This window comes from Panulirus ornatus, chromosome 25 (genome assembly GCF_036320965.1).
Source record: "Panulirus ornatus isolate Po-2019 chromosome 25, ASM3632096v1, whole genome shotgun sequence".
Classification (NCBI taxonomy): Eukaryota; Metazoa; Arthropoda; class Malacostraca; order Decapoda; family Palinuridae; genus Panulirus; species Panulirus ornatus.
The window spans coordinates 8,159,513-8,177,891 of NC_092248.1; the positions used below are offsets into that span (position 1 = coordinate 8,159,513).

Here is an 18,379-nt window from a genome sequence, read left to right on the forward strand (position 1 = left end):
ACCTGCGCAGCAAATCATCCACAGACACATGACTCACCTCACGATTAACCCATATTTTATTCCCACCGATTTTCAGGGTCAGGGGGCCGTGGAACTCACCGTCTTGCCCTATACTCCCCACCTCCCTCACAATCTCGCCTCAACAACTCTACCCTCTCATGACCAGACCTACTTGTGCCTCCTAGTGTTCACACATCTCGCAGCAACTAGTCAGGCAGCGTCTATCGCAATACAATAAACGAGGAAAAATTCATTGCAGTACGGCAGTTAGCTCACTGTAGAAATACGATAGTTAGTTCATTATTGAAATACAACAGTTAGTTCGTTGTAGAAATACGACAGTTAGTTCATTATTGAAATACGACAGTTAGTTCGTTGTAGAAATACGACAGTTAGTTCATTATTGAAATACGACAGTTAGTTCATTACTGAAAAACGACAGCTAGGTCGTGATTGAAATACGACTACTAGCTCGTTCACTGCAATGCAATACGACCCCGGGCAGATTTCGCCAATATCTATAAAAAATGGATGAGCACGCCGACACGACTTGTGAGCATGACGACACGACTTGTGAGCACGACGGTACGACTTGTGAGCACGACGGTGCGACCCTTCAGGACGACCGTATGAACCTCGCACACGCGCCTGTGTGACCCGTTGAACACGACGGCACGACCCGTGAGCAAGACCTGATCCTCTACGGGTCGAGTCAAAGGCCAGGTCGTCATACCCAGGGGTCGTACCGTCGTATCTAAGGGTCATACTGTGGTGCTCAAAGGGTCAACATCCACTCTCAAATTACTTCATTAGAAGTACTGTTGACACATATTAGTCTCTTAAGCGGATTCAAAACGTAACTAGGACACGTAAAACATGACTAAAAGTACCACAGAATAAAGGCAATCACCGGCCAAACTAAGTCGCATTAACTGACTCGTGTATATCACGAGCGCTGAGTGCCACCAAGTGTGTTAACACACTCTCGAGGGGCCGCTGATGCTTCATGGAGATGAATGACTGGTTACGCCAGACGGGAGGAGGTGGGCGGGGCCACGCCAGATGCCCCCCCGCGTCACACGCGACGTCACAGGCCACAAGCCACGCCCAACTCATGGTGCCGTTATGTAACACTGACCTGAGACCCGGCTCACGACACGGAGTTACCGGACTGACCAGGTCCTCATGACACCAACACTACCCTGCAGCAGCCAACACCCAAGGGCTACCTACGCGCACACTGTCCTGTCAACACCAGGATCTGATGCCGTGCCTGCCAACGCTAGGGCCAGAAGCCGTACAGTACCTGCCAACAATAGGTCCAGAAGCCGTACACTGCCTGCCAACACCAGGGCCAGACACAGCAACGCCATATCTGCCAACACGAGGACCAGACACAGCACCTACCAGCACCATATCTGCCAACATCAGGGCCAAAAACACCATCTCTTTTCCAACACCAGAGGTAGCCGGTGCACACTACCAACACCCTCCTGACACCAGCACTTCCCGCTGCCAACAGTACCCGCAGCAGTCCCAGACCCCAGTTCGGACGCGGGACGAGTTAGTAAACAAGGCAGTCCATCTGCTACAGGTGAGGTCTGGCTAGGTTTAACACACACACACACACACACACACACACACACACACACAGTCTCTTTCTCTTATCTAAAAATTTCCCCAACTGGCATGTTATAACCCTCCAACTCTCTCTCTCTCTCTCTCTCTCTCTCTCTCTCTCTCTCTCTCTCTCTCTCTCTCTCTCTCTCTCCTGATACCATTCACACATTTCCCAGCTAGAGAAAATACTTTAATCGCATTAATTAATACTTTAATCACGTTAATTAATACATTAATCACACCATTTGTCGGTGGATTAGCCTAAATTCAATAATGACAACATGAAAGTCACATGACTGAACGTTCTCTCTCTCTCTCTCCTCTCGAGAGGAGCGAGCGACTGAACCCTTTCTTCCCCCTAGACTATCCAGCCACTGAAATCACACACCTTAGAAAGTGTTGTCCTTGTGCCCCTTTCCCTACACAGATACCTAAAGACACCAAAAATCCCTCACCTTACCTACACCTCCCCACTGCACCATCCCTGACATAAACACACACACACACACACACACACACCATCTCTGAGGGGCAACTACCCTCTCTCCGGTTATCATTGATGTTAATCATGACATACAGAGTACCAGAGTCTAATCCAAGTGGACCGTATGATCGGCACACCTCCATCGAGACGGGCGCATTCAACACCACAGATGTGTAAGCCAGTGAGGGGATACCTTTAAATCGACCCGTCTTTCTCTGGCAGATAAAATGATTCGCGACTCACGTAAAAAAAAAAAAAGGTTTGGGTGGTGATCAATTCGCCCAAGACATTGCTGACCATTACGACGACTGTCTGCCAGTAACGGATACACCCCGCTTGCTCCTGAGTGACAGATAAACGGATAAACTGGGCAATACATCAACAGAGTTGAAGTGCTGAGAATGAAGCGTCTATCGCTATTTTGAGAAGGTTTAACCTTAAGAGAGTTAAGGTACTGACGATCATATGTCTATGGCCATTTAGAAGGATTTAACCTTAAGAGAGTTAAGGTACTGAGGATCATGCTTCTATGGCCATAAGGTAAGGTTCAACCCTCGGATCATCTCCACAGTGAGTGTGTTATCATGAAGACCCATACGCTACGCAGCACCATGACATCACGATCTCCCCCTCCTGTATAACTACACGCGACTACCTCAACGTGAGAGGCCAGCCAGCACACGGGCCGAGGCTGTTCACGTAAACACGGGTAAGCCGTGTTTACTACCGGGGGCCCCCGGGGGTAGAGAGAGAGAGAGAGAGAGAGAGAGAGAGAGAGAGAGAGAGAGAGAGAGAGAGAGAGAGAGAGAGAGAGAGAGAGAGAGGGGGGGGGGAGGTGGTGATGCGTCATGGCGTGGAAAACATCATCCATACTTACGTAAATCACCACATACCAATCTGTCCCTCCCCCCCCTCTCCATCACTCCATCGCCGATCACCAACCAATAAAGATTATCACGCAGATGCTACCCACCCACATTATGAGAAAAATCTGACCCTGACGCCTCTCTCTCTCTCTCTCTCTCTCTCTCTCTCTCTCTCTCTCTCTCTCTCTCTCTATATATATATATATATATATATATATATATATATATATATATATATATATATATATATATATATATCTACATATCTTTATATCTTTATATCTTTATATCTTTATATCTACATATCTACATATCTACATATCTATCTATCTATCTATCCATCTAGAGAGAGAGAGAGAGAGAGAGAGAGAGAGAGAGAGAGATGAATCTCCCAACTTCTACACACACACACACACACACACACACACACACACACACACACACACACACACACACAGGGGAGAAGGCTAGAGGCTTTAAATCTGTCCACCTTGGGAGAGAGAGAGGAGTGAACGGTGACCTACTACTCACAACCTTTGAGGTAAGGAATATAAAAACAAACTAATAAAGTAGACCGTGACCAGTTCTTCAAACGATGTAGGAAGAGAAAAACATGATGCCATGACTTGAAACTAAGCAAGAAAATTGTTAAAAAAATGGATATAATAAAGTAATCTTTATAATATAAATGTGGTGAATACAGAGAATAAACTAAAAGAAAATCCGGTCGATAAAGATACCATACGAAAGCTTAAAAAAAGTACACCAAAGAAACACACATACAAACATATCTACACGCAAAAGGAGCATAAACACACACACACACACACACACACACACACAAAATAATATTACACATACACATCCATCATACAACACAGACCTAATTCTCTCTCTCTCTCTCTCTCTCTCTCTCTCTCTCTCTCTCTCTCTCTCTCTCTCTCTCTCTCTCTCTCTCTCAGTCTATTTCTATCAGTGTACCAGGGTACAGGGCGAGCGTGAGTCAGTGTTGTAGTGTTGGCATGAGAGGCTGCTGTGTGTCCGCCCCCCCTGGGAGAGGTCTACCCCAGCCCCCACCCCACAGTAAGATATGTGTGTGTGTGTGTGTGTGTGTGTGTGTGTGTGCCCCCTGATAGAGATGTGGGTGTGTGCCTCATCCCGCCCCCTGAGAGGTATGCGTGCCCCCTCCCCAGAGAGAGAGAGAGAGGGGTGTGTCGCCCAGGAAGAGGTGAAAGTAACCCCCTATGGAGAGGCGCGCGCGCGCCTCCCCCAGGGAGAGAGGCGTGTCCCGCCTCGGAGAGGAGTGCCTGCCCCTCTTGGGGAGGAGTGCCCAACTTGGGAGAGGAGAGCCCCACTTGGGAGAGGAGTGCCCCACTGGGGAAGGAGTGCCCCACAGGGAGAGGAGTGCCCCCCCCCCCCACACACACACTCAATACGGCTCAATTCATACTTCTAAGGTTCAAAACTGAACCATTCATACTCACAAGGTTCAGGACAACCGTTCATATTTCTAAGGTTCAGGTCTCTTCCATCCCTACTACTGAGATTCCACAGACTTCCATCCATACTTCTGACGGTTCATAAGTTCTATTCATATTTCCAGGGGCACAACAGTGTCCCATTCACACACAAGATTTCTATACATTTTTCTATGGAACATCACCGTTAGCAATACATCTTCACAGCCAAGAGATGCAAGGAAAATATAAATGTTGCACCTACAGCATTCAACAAAAACATGAATAATGAAATAATTACTTGTGATAAAGATGACACAAACTCCACATCTGAGCACCGAACACGAGCATGTGTAATACACATTACAGTGGTGGATGAGTGGTTGTGGAACCCAGGCATCCCGCACGCCCAGGTTCGATCGCCGGGTGCTTTGGGTATTCGCTCACGGGTGGCAAATGACTCACTGATAACAGCTTTATCTCAAGACACTCACTGACGACACCTATCGCTCATGATGATGGGTCGCTGCTCTTGCCCAACCCAGCCACTCTGACGAAGCCGATACTGCCCCCTCGCCCACACCATCAATAAAACCGTCCAGATAAACCGTTAGGTAAACCCAAGCGAAAGCCCAGGGAAAAAAAACCAAGGGAAAATGATGTTCGAAAGATAAATGACTCGGCAATCAGCCATGCAAAAGCCGCCCCCGCCAGAGGAAATGACAATCACGAGGTACAAAGATTTGATCACTGTTATCAGCGAGACTGGACACGTCCCTGCCTAGCGCCTGTCCGCCTCCTGGGTGACACTAGAACGGTGTCAGCCTTGGTGACACGAGACTTGGTGCCAGCCTTGGTGACACGAGACTTGGTGCAAGCCTTGGTGACACGAGACTTGGTGCCTGCCTTGGTGACACGAGACTTGGTGCCTGCCTTGGTGACACGAGACTTGGTGCCTGCCTTGGTGACACGAGACTTGGTGCCTGCCTTGGTGACACGAGACCTGGTGCCAGCCTTGGTGACACGAGACTTGGTGCCAGCCTTGGTGACACGAGGCTCAGTGCCTGGATGGGTTTCACTAGACTCGGTGCCTGCCTGGGTGACACATTACGAACAGCACTGGTTCACCTCACTAACCAACAAGAGGGACGCTACCACAGTCTGCTAAGGACACCATTCTCACCCTACATTCCTCCCCCTCTCTGACGATAGCCCAGTAGCTCATCAACCCCATGACGCAGGACGACCCCATCCAGTGCCTATATAGGTACCTCGGACGCCCTGCTCAGGGCTACCAGGAGGCAAACACTCGCCATTATCAATACCTCGCATAAAAAAAAAACCCATATACTGAAAGAATAGCGAAACAACCTGCGGATTATTACATCCAAAGGCCAGGGGGTCAATCAAGAGTGAGAGAGAGCGGGGCAAGTGCCTTGGCCAAGTGCACCAGGAATGAGACTTTTGGTTGAACTGCCACACTGGGCTTGTCTTTTGTGCCCCCCCCCCCCCCCCAACGAATCTCAACCTAAAGACACAAGATGTGCAGGTGGTTTGCAAGACGTAGTAGAATGGAATACATGATCAGTACCAGCAGGTAAAAGCAGCAGACACTTTCAAGAGGGAATATAATGCACGTTACGTACGCTGGGTGGGTGTGAGACTTAAGGAGCAGTGTAACATACGGAGGGAATGGTGTAAGGGGTGTGACACGAGCGTGTCGGGCGGGTTCAGACTGCTCAGAACATCAAAGTATCGGGATCCTGACGACAGATGAGTGCTTGGAAAAAGGGCGCGGTTCGCTGCGAACCTGTGGGTCGTTAGTCACACAATTCGAGTGTGACAGATTTAAAGCGACAGAAATTGCCGCATGTGGGGGGAAAAGGGGGGGGGGAGGTGTGGGTGCGATGATGGAGACGTGGAGGAGGAGGAGGAAGAGGAGGAGGTCGGAGAAGTCACAGCTGACTCCGAGGGCAGACGAATGTAAACACTGCACCATCGCATAAATGGAGAGCGCCTCTCTACCATCCCCCCCACTTATCGCAGTACTCAGCTTTTACGGACTCTGTAACCAACTGCCTCACTGACACACACACACACACACACACACACACACACACACACACACACGCTTTTGGGGACGTCCCACTCTAGGGTGCTGTACATCCCAGCTAACCCTAATGATATAACCAACTGTGACCACATTACCTCTACCTGCATCAACCCTAACTAACTCCGGTGTAAATGTCTCTACAAGAGAGCATGATAAACTGTGCTTGAGAAGACCACGAACACCAACAGACCAATGGGTCTTTTCGTAGCTGTCTGTGAAAGCAGAAGACTTCAGAAACAATACGGGTAAGTGGTGGGAGTGGAAAAGCAAGCACAGGACCAATGATAAAACACATTCGCCCAAACCATCTCTCTCCAAAGGCCTTATCTCTTTGCCTTATCTGTGATAAAAATGACACAGATAAGGAAGAGAGATAGCGAATGGGCAGGTGAGCCACTGTAATAATAACCCCTTCACACTGTGGGATGAGTGAGTGTGGCCAGGAACTCTCCTGGGTAACCTTCAATACATACTAACATTGAGCAATTTGCCTCGACTGTAAAATTTCACACACACACACACACACACACACACACACACACACACACACACACACCACGAAAACTGGAAAGAACAAAAGAGCATATAACCAGAACATAACAACAAACACACGTACACAAACACCTAATCCTGGGCGCAGCAGTCGGCCCACACCCAGCCCAGGTGTTCATCATCCTCTCGGGGTCTGGCCGATAAATTGGTAACTGGATTAGGCTGGGGTGGGTGTGTGTGTGTGTGCGTGTTTATAAACACGTACAAAGACATGGTACATATATTCAAGGTTATAAAAGACGGGACAACACAAGTGCTCTCTCTCTCTCTCTCTCTCTCTCTCTCTCTCTCTCTCTCTCTCTCTCTCTCTCTCTCTCTCTCTCTCTCTCCGCAACACCCGAATAGCAAACACACACCAGGGAGGCACACACGATCAAGATCAGTCAGACCAACGACAAAACTTGCGAGGGGAAGAGAAGAGAAGGGGGGTGTTTCCCCACACGCACGCGAGAGAAGTGGCTCCTGTGGCGGGAAGAGAAGAGACAGCTCCTGTGGAGCGAGCCATGCAGGGAAAGCTAGTGGTGCAGTATCACGCATCAAATCTAAGGCCAACAAGAGAACATATGCGTCACCTGCCCTCCTCGTTTACTATCAGGTGTGTAAATCTTGTAAATGACCGGTCTTGTTTGTTTACAACGTCCGCAGGTTGGTCTCGGCTTGGCCCTGGTGAACCCAACCTCCCCACCAGCTCCTCAAGGCACGAGAACACGGCCATGTTGACGGCGTGTTGATGAATGACCCACCACATCCTTCATTTCTTACTACCAGCGTTAACGGCTGTACGCTACACTGTGTCCCGATTTAAATACACACCTCCGTGTATGTGTTATGTGTTTGTGTACATGAGGGGACTAATGTTAATAAGATATTTGGCATGTGTATGAATTATTCCACTCCTCTGTACTGCACAAATGTAGTGACCTGTGTTGCCAGGATCCTTTATCATCCTGTCACTATGTATCGTGTATGTGATGTACCCAACACATCCATCGCCCTCTGACGGGAGAGGGGGAACTTGTGGGTCCCTGGGACCCACTCGGGGCCCACTTATATCGATGTATTGTACCCACTGTACGCTCTGTACTGGCCCCCGCCAACCCTTAGATATATGTACCCTTCACTGAAATGATTTATCCATGTCTACCTAGACTACACATACTCTACAACTAAGGTTTCTACCGTACGCAGTGAGGGGTAATAATGACGACAGTATTAGTGATGATTAATAAAGATGATTAAAAGGATGGTGACGATGATGATGATGATGATGGTCACAAAATGCACACGAAAAAGACGACGAAGGAAAACATGATGACTAATGAGGCGGGCTGAGGCAACAGCCTTCACCCGAGGGAGGAGGTTGTTCCCCAGCACCAACCACCTCCACCCGATCCTCTCCCCCTCCACCCTGGCAGGCGCAAGACACACCCAGATAATCGCCATGTTCAGCATGCTTCCCCGCCCAAAATTATCCCCCCCCCCCCAAAGTTACTGGCAAAACGCGCGACCCAGCTCTATCTAGAGTCTTATATACGAGCGATGAAAACCTATCTTGACAGCATGAAGCCGTCGATGTTAAAAGATCCATATGATCATCACCGTGCAGTCATCACAAGAGCGCAACACACAGTTATCACATGAATATGTGATATAATCGGCACGAGTTTCCCGGCGGCCTTACAATCAGTCCAAAAAACTGACATTGTTTCATACTTCAGAGAAGGCTTCGCAGGTCTCGTACCCCAGAGAGATTCAGTCTGGCACCCAAAGGTCGTGTTGCCTTCTGCCCAACCAAGCTGTTAGAGGCTGTGTTCCGTAGGCTTCCGTAACCACTTGACCACTGCCTTCCCCAATTACTCCACATTATGGTCCACGGTATTTCTAATGGCTGCAGGCAACGATTCAAATTTTTTTTTTTTTCGGGTACGGATTACTTAACACCGTTTTCTCCAAACAACTGCGATGCTCATTAACGAGTTGCAGGAGTGGAGGCTGTACCGTGACCTGACCCACGGCCAATGCGCGTGATGAGCTGACCTTCACAGGAAACAGGGGGGGGGGGGGGGGGGGGGGGGGTTGAGCCTGGCAGGCTGGCAAGGGAAACAGGGAATGCGGGTTGTTTACCGCGCTGGATGGATGTTGGGGGGGAGAGAGAGAGAGCTGTTGACAGTGGCGGAGTAGCGAGAGCAATGCTGACTGGCGGTGGTGGGAGGATGGTGGGGGTAGGAAGGGTGTGTTCTCAATGCAGGAAGTCGGGGATGTGACGCGCGGGGAAGGTGACGTTGGCTGTGACGGGATGTTCCATACCCCGGGAGAGAGGAGTGCGGTAGGTGCGTGGGAGGAATGCGGCAGAGGGGTGGTAAGTGGAGGGGGAGAGAGAGAGAGAGAGAGAGAGAGAGAGAGAGAGAGAGAGAGAGAGAGAGAGAGAGAGAGAGAGAGAGAGAGAGAGAGAGAAGGGGAGGAAGGGGGGGGGGGAGGCTGCTGTACAGGAGGGGAAGGCACCAGCACCATCCTCAATAAGTACACTTTATAACCATTCTTCATTCGTTGAACTGTTGTTTCTTTCTTCCCCCTCCCTCTACGGCGAGGGGCGAAGTTGGGAGGAGGTTAGGTGGGGTGGAAGGCTTGCCAGCAGGTGATGACCTCCCCCACCAGCAGGCCAGGCCAGTCACCTCCGACCTTCTCCTCCATGTCCATAACACACAAGAAAAGCCAAAGCCCTAAGCTAGGCAGTTCCCTCTTTGTGTCATCGACTTTAGGATGAGGTCACGGTGTAAGTCACTTGTGTATGTACACACCAGTTCTGTCCGTGTCAGGTGTATTGTGGACTGGCCACTTGAGCAACATGCAGTCGAAAGTAATATCGTCAAAGATGACACCAGGAAAAAAAACTAGAACTCAATCACTCAACCACACTTGAAAAACCACTTAAAAAGGTTTCAATAACCTCTGACGGTGAGGAGGGCGTGGGAGGGGAAAAACACACAAACACACGCACGGCAACCAATCATCAATACGGACGACAACCACATTCAAAGACGTTCCATTCTGGCCACTACGGTACGGAGTCGTGCACCACATACGCTTGTCATGCACCATCCGATCAGCTCACGGGCCAGCTCAGCTAAGGTTCGCCTCCACTTGCTGCAACTTCCAACTTTCAAGTCTTTACAAATTTCATCCCAGCCAAGTGCCACTTCAACAGAGTGTCATCCAGGTAAGGTGTCGCCTCTGCCACAATGCCACCTCAGTTACGTGTCACCTCGGCCCAGTGTCACCTCAGTAGTGTCATCTGGGCCAAGTGTCATTTCAGGAGGCACATTGGGCGGGCCGTGGCACATCATTTGGCCCGCACACAGTAAACACGGCCCCCTCTGCCAACACCAATATCACTACTTCTCAAGACATATTCCTAGACGCTGCCTCGGCCTACGGTCACACACACACACACACACACACACACACACACACACACACACACACACAGATGAAAAGGCTAAGTCAAGTTTGAAAGGGCAGCGGTTCAGAAGAGGTGTCTGATATCCTCGTTTCTGCAGAGGTGTCTGCTATTCTCTTAAAGCTCCTGTTCTACAGAGGAGGCAATCAATGCTTGACTCCATTTCCAGACACAGACAGCTTTTCAACGTATTGCTTTTTGAAATACAAATATCAACACTTAACGAAATGTTAGTTTAGAGAACGAACGCCAGAGGGGGATGACTGTTTACTTAAAGACAAAAGGGGAGTTTCGCGAAGGTGACACACCATACAATTCCTAGGAGCTTTATGGACAGCAAAATCATTTTCAAAAGGAAGGAGAGAACTGTAGGCGGGATGTGCGCGCACCAAATTAGCTATCTATATTAACGACAACTCGATGCTTCGAACCCAGGGTATGATGGCATGGCCTTTTTGAGTGGCTATATGATTATGTCAATGGCCAGAGTGTGATGGCCAAGGGCTGCATGGCCCTGCTCATGGGTGCACGCCGTCTTGCTGAAGGGAGGAGTTTAGTAGTCGTCACGTGCCAGGGGGCATCAGGAAATGCAAACGTGAGCGACACATATATATATTCTTGGAAGAAAACGGTAACGTACATATATATATTCTTGGAAGAAAACGGTAACGTACATATATATATATATATATATATATATATATATATATATATATATATATATATATATATATATATATTCTTGGAAGAAAACGGTAACGGACTCGCAGCGGTGACGAAAAAAGATATTCCAACCGGATTACGCAAACTCCCTGAACACGACCTCGAGTTCTCTGGTCGTGTGTTTACACCACGTACGCACACGACGACCTGACAGACCCTAAACTAAGACGACCTGGAAGGGTCAGATCTGCGTCAACAGGAGAAATAAATTCTGGCCTATTCTTTTTCTTTTTTTCTTATCCCATCTCCCGTTCCATTCTCATTCTTTCGGATTCAGCCGAGACCATCTATCAAAGATTTCAAGCTCGCACGAGAGAGAGAGAGAGAGAGAGAGAGAGAGAGAGAGAGAGAGAGAGAGAGAGAGAGAGAGAGAGAGAGAGAGAGTATACGAGGGCCAAGAATAATATATCTCGGGAGGAGGGGGGGGGGGTCAGAAGTGACATGATGGTGAGCGTCTGCAAATTTTTTTTTGTTTTTCTTTTTACCGACACACAAGGAACATCATCATCATCATGAGCAGGACCTACTCTAACCCAGTGTTGCCTTTATATGTGACACCTTTATCTTCCCACGCAGCGCTCAGGAAGCAGGCCAAGTCCACCGGGCGGACCTCAGAGGAGCCTCGTCTCAACCTCTCCACCCTCGAAGGTCAGCGAAATAAAAATGACACAGTTTTCTCATATCATTCTGGTGTTACTTGCCCAACACGCCACTCAGCTTACTCGGAAAGCCGCTGAACTGGCTCAACGCGTTGCTCAACGTGCTGAGATCGCAGAATATCTTGGAATGGAAGGAAGGGGAGGGAGGGAAGAGAGAGAGAAATTTATATGCCCCACAAAGAAATGCCGTAAGGGCAAAGATGCCTGAAGTGACGTGACGTGACGTGACGCAAAGGTAACGTAAAGTAACCTGGTCCTCCGCCCTACTTTGGCACTATCCTCTGCAACGTCACCTGCATCTCTCTCTCTCTCTCTCTCTCTCTCTCCACTCCCCCTACATACACGTTCACACTCCAAACATTTGAGATACACTCACTTGAGCACATTAGTCACCACTTCTACACACACACACACACACACACACACACACACACACACACACGATCTCTGAGACGAGAGCTCCCTCCCTAGTGCCACTACGACCAGAGGGCTAGAGTACAAGTTATGGTTGGGTGGTTGAGATTAGGGCCCTTCAAATGCCAGGGTCATTATAAAAGGCCGTCAACGTCAAGCTGCTACTCTACATCCATCAGCCGTAAAATCTTCAACACCTTCTTCAGGAGTTGAATAACGATGACTCTAAGAGCACATACGGCCCCGTGGAAAATATATATTCTTCGCTGGGGAAAAGCCATATTTTCACAGCAATACTGACATAAGGAACGCGTGACATTACAGCACTAGAAGTGCCTTTCCTTTCCCTCTTAAAAGTGGAAATGTTCTAAATCAAAATCAAAGAATTACTTTAGACATGCCATCCATCATGACTCTATATCTATTTTTTCCATCATCACGGTCCATTTTCTTTCTCACTTTACTTGTAACATTTTCTATCTCTCCCAAGGTGAACCATTTTCTTTCTCATGCCCATGTTCCAATTTCCTTCTCACTTTCATCACGTCCCATTTTCTTTCTCACTCTCTTCCTTCAAGCAGATATCAGATTTCAGAGCTTGATTCTCAAGAGAAAATGGACGTCACCCACAATACAGCGGGGTAGCCAGCATTGTAGTAATCCCACTTGCTACTAGCTTTACAGATATACTCAATAGCCTCATGAGAGTTACAGATGTCACTCGATAACACATAAGGCACTTCAAAATACGTAATGAGAGGAACCTACAGACGACGTACCCATGAATATACATCTCCCACATGAGAGTTAGCTACAGTTATCAATCTATAACACTTGTAGAATAACATAATGCAAAATGAATTACTTAAATGACACGTAGGAAAAAAATATATATCAGCCTAAGTTCGGTTCTACAGTAAGATGTGAAGGTTACAATCATACATTCGTCTCAATACAGACGGGGTCCCTCTCTCCATAAGTCAGGGGATGGGGGATGGGGACCCTATTTTACAGTACTACAGCTGCAATTGGACTCCTCAATCCCGTATCGCTTCGGCTGCACTCACGACTTTCACTCATTCTTCTCCTGACCTCATCAATTTCCCCCTGCGACCCAGATTAAGAAAATTACTCCCCCACCCCACTCTCTCTCACATACACACACACACACACACACACTCCTGTGCTTGGCATGAACTATTTACTTCCTCGTTTCTCGGGCCGTCACGTTCGATTACATGTTGGTGCGTCCCTACCCCACCAGCAACTGTTGCAATCGCTCCAACCCACACCCTCCATCTGGGCCTCCCTCCAACACCCATCTCCCCCTTATTGCTTCATCCTACACTCGACCATTATAAGCCACCTTCTGCCTCCCACCACTATTAATCAAATCCTATGAAGAACCTGTTGTGGGTAAAATGTATCAACTCAAATACATTTCAGATACGATGCAACAAACTTCATGAAACTCCAGTTCTTAACTCCTCCTCAGCTCACGTAAACAGCCCGCTGACCTCACGGTGACCCGCCCCAGCAAACACTCTGGTCAGCTAGTTATACGAGATTCAACTTCCAGTTAAAAGGTCAATGAGGCTTGAGAAGCATATTCTATCTCTGGCCTTATGTAGGATATGAACGGCTAATCTAATTTCTCCCTATCCATATACTTGAAGTTTTTTTTTCTCATATTTGCCAGAACACAGTTTGTCTCTGCAGGTTTTTTTCTCTACTTCATGCGACTCTTTGTCTGCCTGCCTGTCTTTATACGAAGGGAGGTCCCTCCTGGTGGTGCTGGGGCGAGTGCTGTCGTCAAGGGAGTTACCACCAGTACCTCCTGAAGGTGGAGTACATCTCGGTGACCTGGCCTGATCCCGAGCCTCACTCAACACGGGAGACACACGACTCGATGATCATCAAGTACAGAAGAAACACGTATATGTAACAAGCATCTCCATCACTGCCCACCTCCTCCTCTCCTCCTCCTCCCTCCCCACCAGCAACAGACTCACGTCCCTTGCGTAACACATCGCCTCCTCCTGCACACCAGTTACACTCCCGATGATGCAAGGGATGATGTGGCCGGCTGCCTGACTGACTAACTCTAGCGTCATCATCGGCTTTATATCCTATGCGACACATGCATACTTACAGCAGGGAGTGACCTTAGCTCTCCAGCTCTGTAACGCTATTTCCCAACAACCGCTTCAAGATCTCAACTTGAGTAACCTCATTTAGATAAGAGCGAATTCAAAACAGATAGATTCCTTACTACTTCTATCCATTACCTCATCTTTACGACAATTTCATCACACATCCTCAAACTCCTATCACAACCAAATAGCAGATAGGATTCCCTGTGACAGAGGACAGGAATTGTCGTCCCAGACCACGACACCTACAAAGCATGAGTCCCAAACTGCCCTGCTTCCTCCATCCCCTCACTGCCAGAGGACTGACCACTCTCGCCCCGGCTGCTCAGACAGACCAGGCGAACAGAACACGAGATGACAGAAATAAAAAAGTACACAATATAACATTATTTCTGACACCCTCATGACAGTGACGAGCGTTACCAATGCACAGAGGTTTACAATTTCGGCAAACCTCTTCTGACGCTGTAAATACTAACACAACAATCGTGGAAGTCATCAATAAATAAAAGGGCATCCATCAGAAAACACATTCAAGCTGGTAATTAGTGGGAGTTTCTGTAATACGATACGAGAGTAAAAACTCGCAAACCTGTTGCGTTACGACTACATCCAACAACAAGGCATGTAAGAAGCGTCTCTGAGTCACCAACGTAAATAAAGCAGTAAAGCAGGACCCATATCAACGCATCCTGCCTGTACAGTCGCAAAGCCTTAACAAACACAGGACGAATTACCATCGGTAACCAGAGGTAAGGAAGAGCAAAAGACGCGCCACTGGTGAGTCCAGGGGCAGGAGGTGAATCCAAGACGACCCGAAACTTCCCGAGGGGGGGGATGGACCAGTCCTGGCCTCTGCTGGTTGCGTCATGTCTATATCCTCGCTCCTACTCTCGTCCCCTGCAGGAGGGGTGGCCACGCCCCTAGTGGAGGTCAGGCGGGAGACACGCGGGCACAGGTGGACCAGGAGCCGGGAGGGGTAGCTGCAGCGGCGGGCAGTCCGCGCCTCACACCAGCAACGCCCTAGACGATCCCCATCACTACCCGGATACCGTCGTCCACCCCTGGCCTCCGCCAGGGACTCTACTCTCATAATCTACCTTCTTCACTCTTGGTGTCGACTATCGTTATACCCCTATCTACTCTCTTATCATCTACCATTCATCACATTATTCTGTCTCGGGTAATTCACAGAAGACTCATGCTTTCCCATTCTGGACCCTAGACTTGGGAGGGACCTTTCCCCCCTGTGACCTCCCACTCGAGAACCATAAGTGAGGACACGTGACCTTCCCACTCTTTCCTGAAGGCCTCATATTTCCTTCCCTGAAGACCTCCGGCCCATGGGGCCACCACTCGAGGAGCAGAGGGGAGGAAGACCTACACCCAAGACGTGTGGCCACCGGCGGGTGAGTGAGTGAGGGCGTGGGGGGTGTGTGGAGGCCGGGCAGCACACGGGCGTGGCCCCACACTCCAGGCTGGCCCACGCCCATCAGCTCGGGGGAAATGCACGGTCGTGGTGCCCCCTCCTCCTCCACCTCCTCCTCCTCCTCCACCCCAGACGAGGTGCTCGGCCGCGCTTGAGGGGCTGAGTCACCTTGCTCAGGGCAGCCAGGACAACCAGGGGTCACGTCCTCCTGAAGACGTACCAACAAGGGGGTCATATCCTTCTGATGACGTAATGTCCAGGGGTCACGTCCTCCAGAAGACGTACCAACAAGGGGGTCACATCCTCCTGATGACGTAATGTCCAGGGGTCACGTCCTCCCACTGACGTACCGACTAGGGGGACCACGTCCTCCCACTGACGTACCGACTAGGGGGGTCACGTCCTCCCACTGACACAGTAACCAGGGGCAAGGTCGACATCCTACAGACATGGGATCGTCCTACTAACGTAGTAAACAACGAATACGACCACGCATACGTACGAATCCACGACAGCAACCAAGTGTAAGAAATTAGGATGGAATCACATGAGCAGGATTATTTGACCATACCATACCACCACATCAAGACCTGGTTATAACAAGTTACAAGTTGATTGTTACTGAAGCTACAACTTGGTTGTACCTGAAGCAAGAACTTGGTTATACTGAAGTTACAACTTGGTTACAACTGATGCAAGAACTTGGTTATATCTCAAGCTACAACTTGGTTATAACAGAAGCTACAAACGAATCGACGCAGACCACCACCAAACACCAACCATCTTCTCAATGCCTCCGCAAGTCAAAAGAGTGTTATACGATGCGTACATAAGACGTACGAACAAATGGCCGACGATACGTAGAAACAACCTTGCTTCGGCTTTAAAATGGTCGGCGTTTAAGTTCGCTGGACAGGAATTTTCACCAGGAATGAAGCGCAGGCTTCATCCCAGGGGACGTGTGCCAAAAGCGCTGCAGTTAGGAAATGGGCTGACACACACACACACACACACACACACACACACACATATATATATATATATATATATATATATACTAAACCCGACATTATGCACAGGTGTACAGAGGGCAAAATCTGCCCTGCAAAATGAGGGGGGGGGGGGGGGAAACATGACATTCTTTCGGAGTGAAAGAGACCAGATGAAACGAGCACCTCAAACTGAGGCTGGACAAGTGAAGCGGACCCCAGGCCAACACACATGTTAAGGTGAAACGTCGCTTCGTGACACTAAGGGCGGAAACTTGTGATACAAAAAAAAAATATATTATATATATATATATATATATATATATATATATATATATATATATATATATATAGATAGATACATAGATACATAGACATAGTATATACATGGAATATAATGGTATTTATCATGGTACACATAATGGTGCATGATTGGTGTGTATAACGTGCATAAACAGTATACAATGGTACATACATAGAATATAATGGTGCATACACAGTAATATATCGCAGCATACATGGTAATTACTGGTGCATAAAAGACGTATACATAAATGGTGCATAAATGGTTGTATACATCGGCGCATTAATGGTTTGATTTATGGCTCCACCACGAGTTGACCTACATACACACATTGTAAAAAGGAGACATCAAAACAAGTTTCTGTGAGGAACACATGGTAAACACGGGGTACAAAGACAGACGTGCTGCTATACACACACGCACACACACATACACACACACACACACACACACACACACACACGTGACTCATGATGGTGACAGAGTGGATTGGGGGAAGCAAAGCTGACTCTCCGGGTCCCTCCTCCTCCTGTCAGTCATTCTCCCTCGGCGTCAGTCAGCCACGCAAGGTGTCAGTCAGTCTCCCCAGATGCAGGTCAGTTCCCCCACAAGCCGTCCATCAGTCTCCCTAGGTGTCAGTCAGTCAGTCCGTCAGTCCTCCCACAGGTGCCAGTCGGTCTCCCACAGGTGCCAGTCAGTCTCCCACAAGTGCCAGTCAGTCTCCCGAGGTGTCAGTCAGCCTCCCTCCGCACCTGTGTCAGATACGGTACTCACCTCATACAGCTCCGTCCACCTGGCCGCGCTGCCACCCCTGCAACAAGAACAACAATAATGAGAATACAACACGGCGAAGAAATGACACTTGCGCCTACACTTACCCTATATACGACCCTGTAAGTAACATCTCTCTCTCTCTCTCTCTCTCTCTCTCTCTCTCTCTCAATGTGCCAAACATCAACAAAATATTGCACGTCTTCCCATATTAACTCAAGCAATTCCATCGGACTTTGCAACCACTTACACCGCCATCACCTATTTCCACCAAAATACATATATATACACTCCAACCGAAAATACATACTCTACCAACACCCCTAAAAAAAAAAAAAAAAAAATCATTACACATTACCAAAAACCCATAAATTCCACATACTCCACC

General features: G+C 48.5%; 1 protein-coding gene across 2 annotated transcripts in view; it reads right to left on the reverse strand.

The window, feature by feature from the left end:
* Mrtf (Myocardin-related transcription factor) overlaps window positions 1-18,379 on the reverse strand; it is a 174,486-nt gene that overhangs the window by 116,133 nt on the left and 39,974 nt on the right. For both annotated transcript variants that reach the window (XM_071677448.1, XM_071677450.1), the window contains exon 2: window positions 17,995-18,031. The gene's annotated coding sequence lies outside the window, so the exon portion shown is untranslated. The remainder of the gene's footprint in view (window positions 1-17,994; window positions 18,032-18,379) is intronic.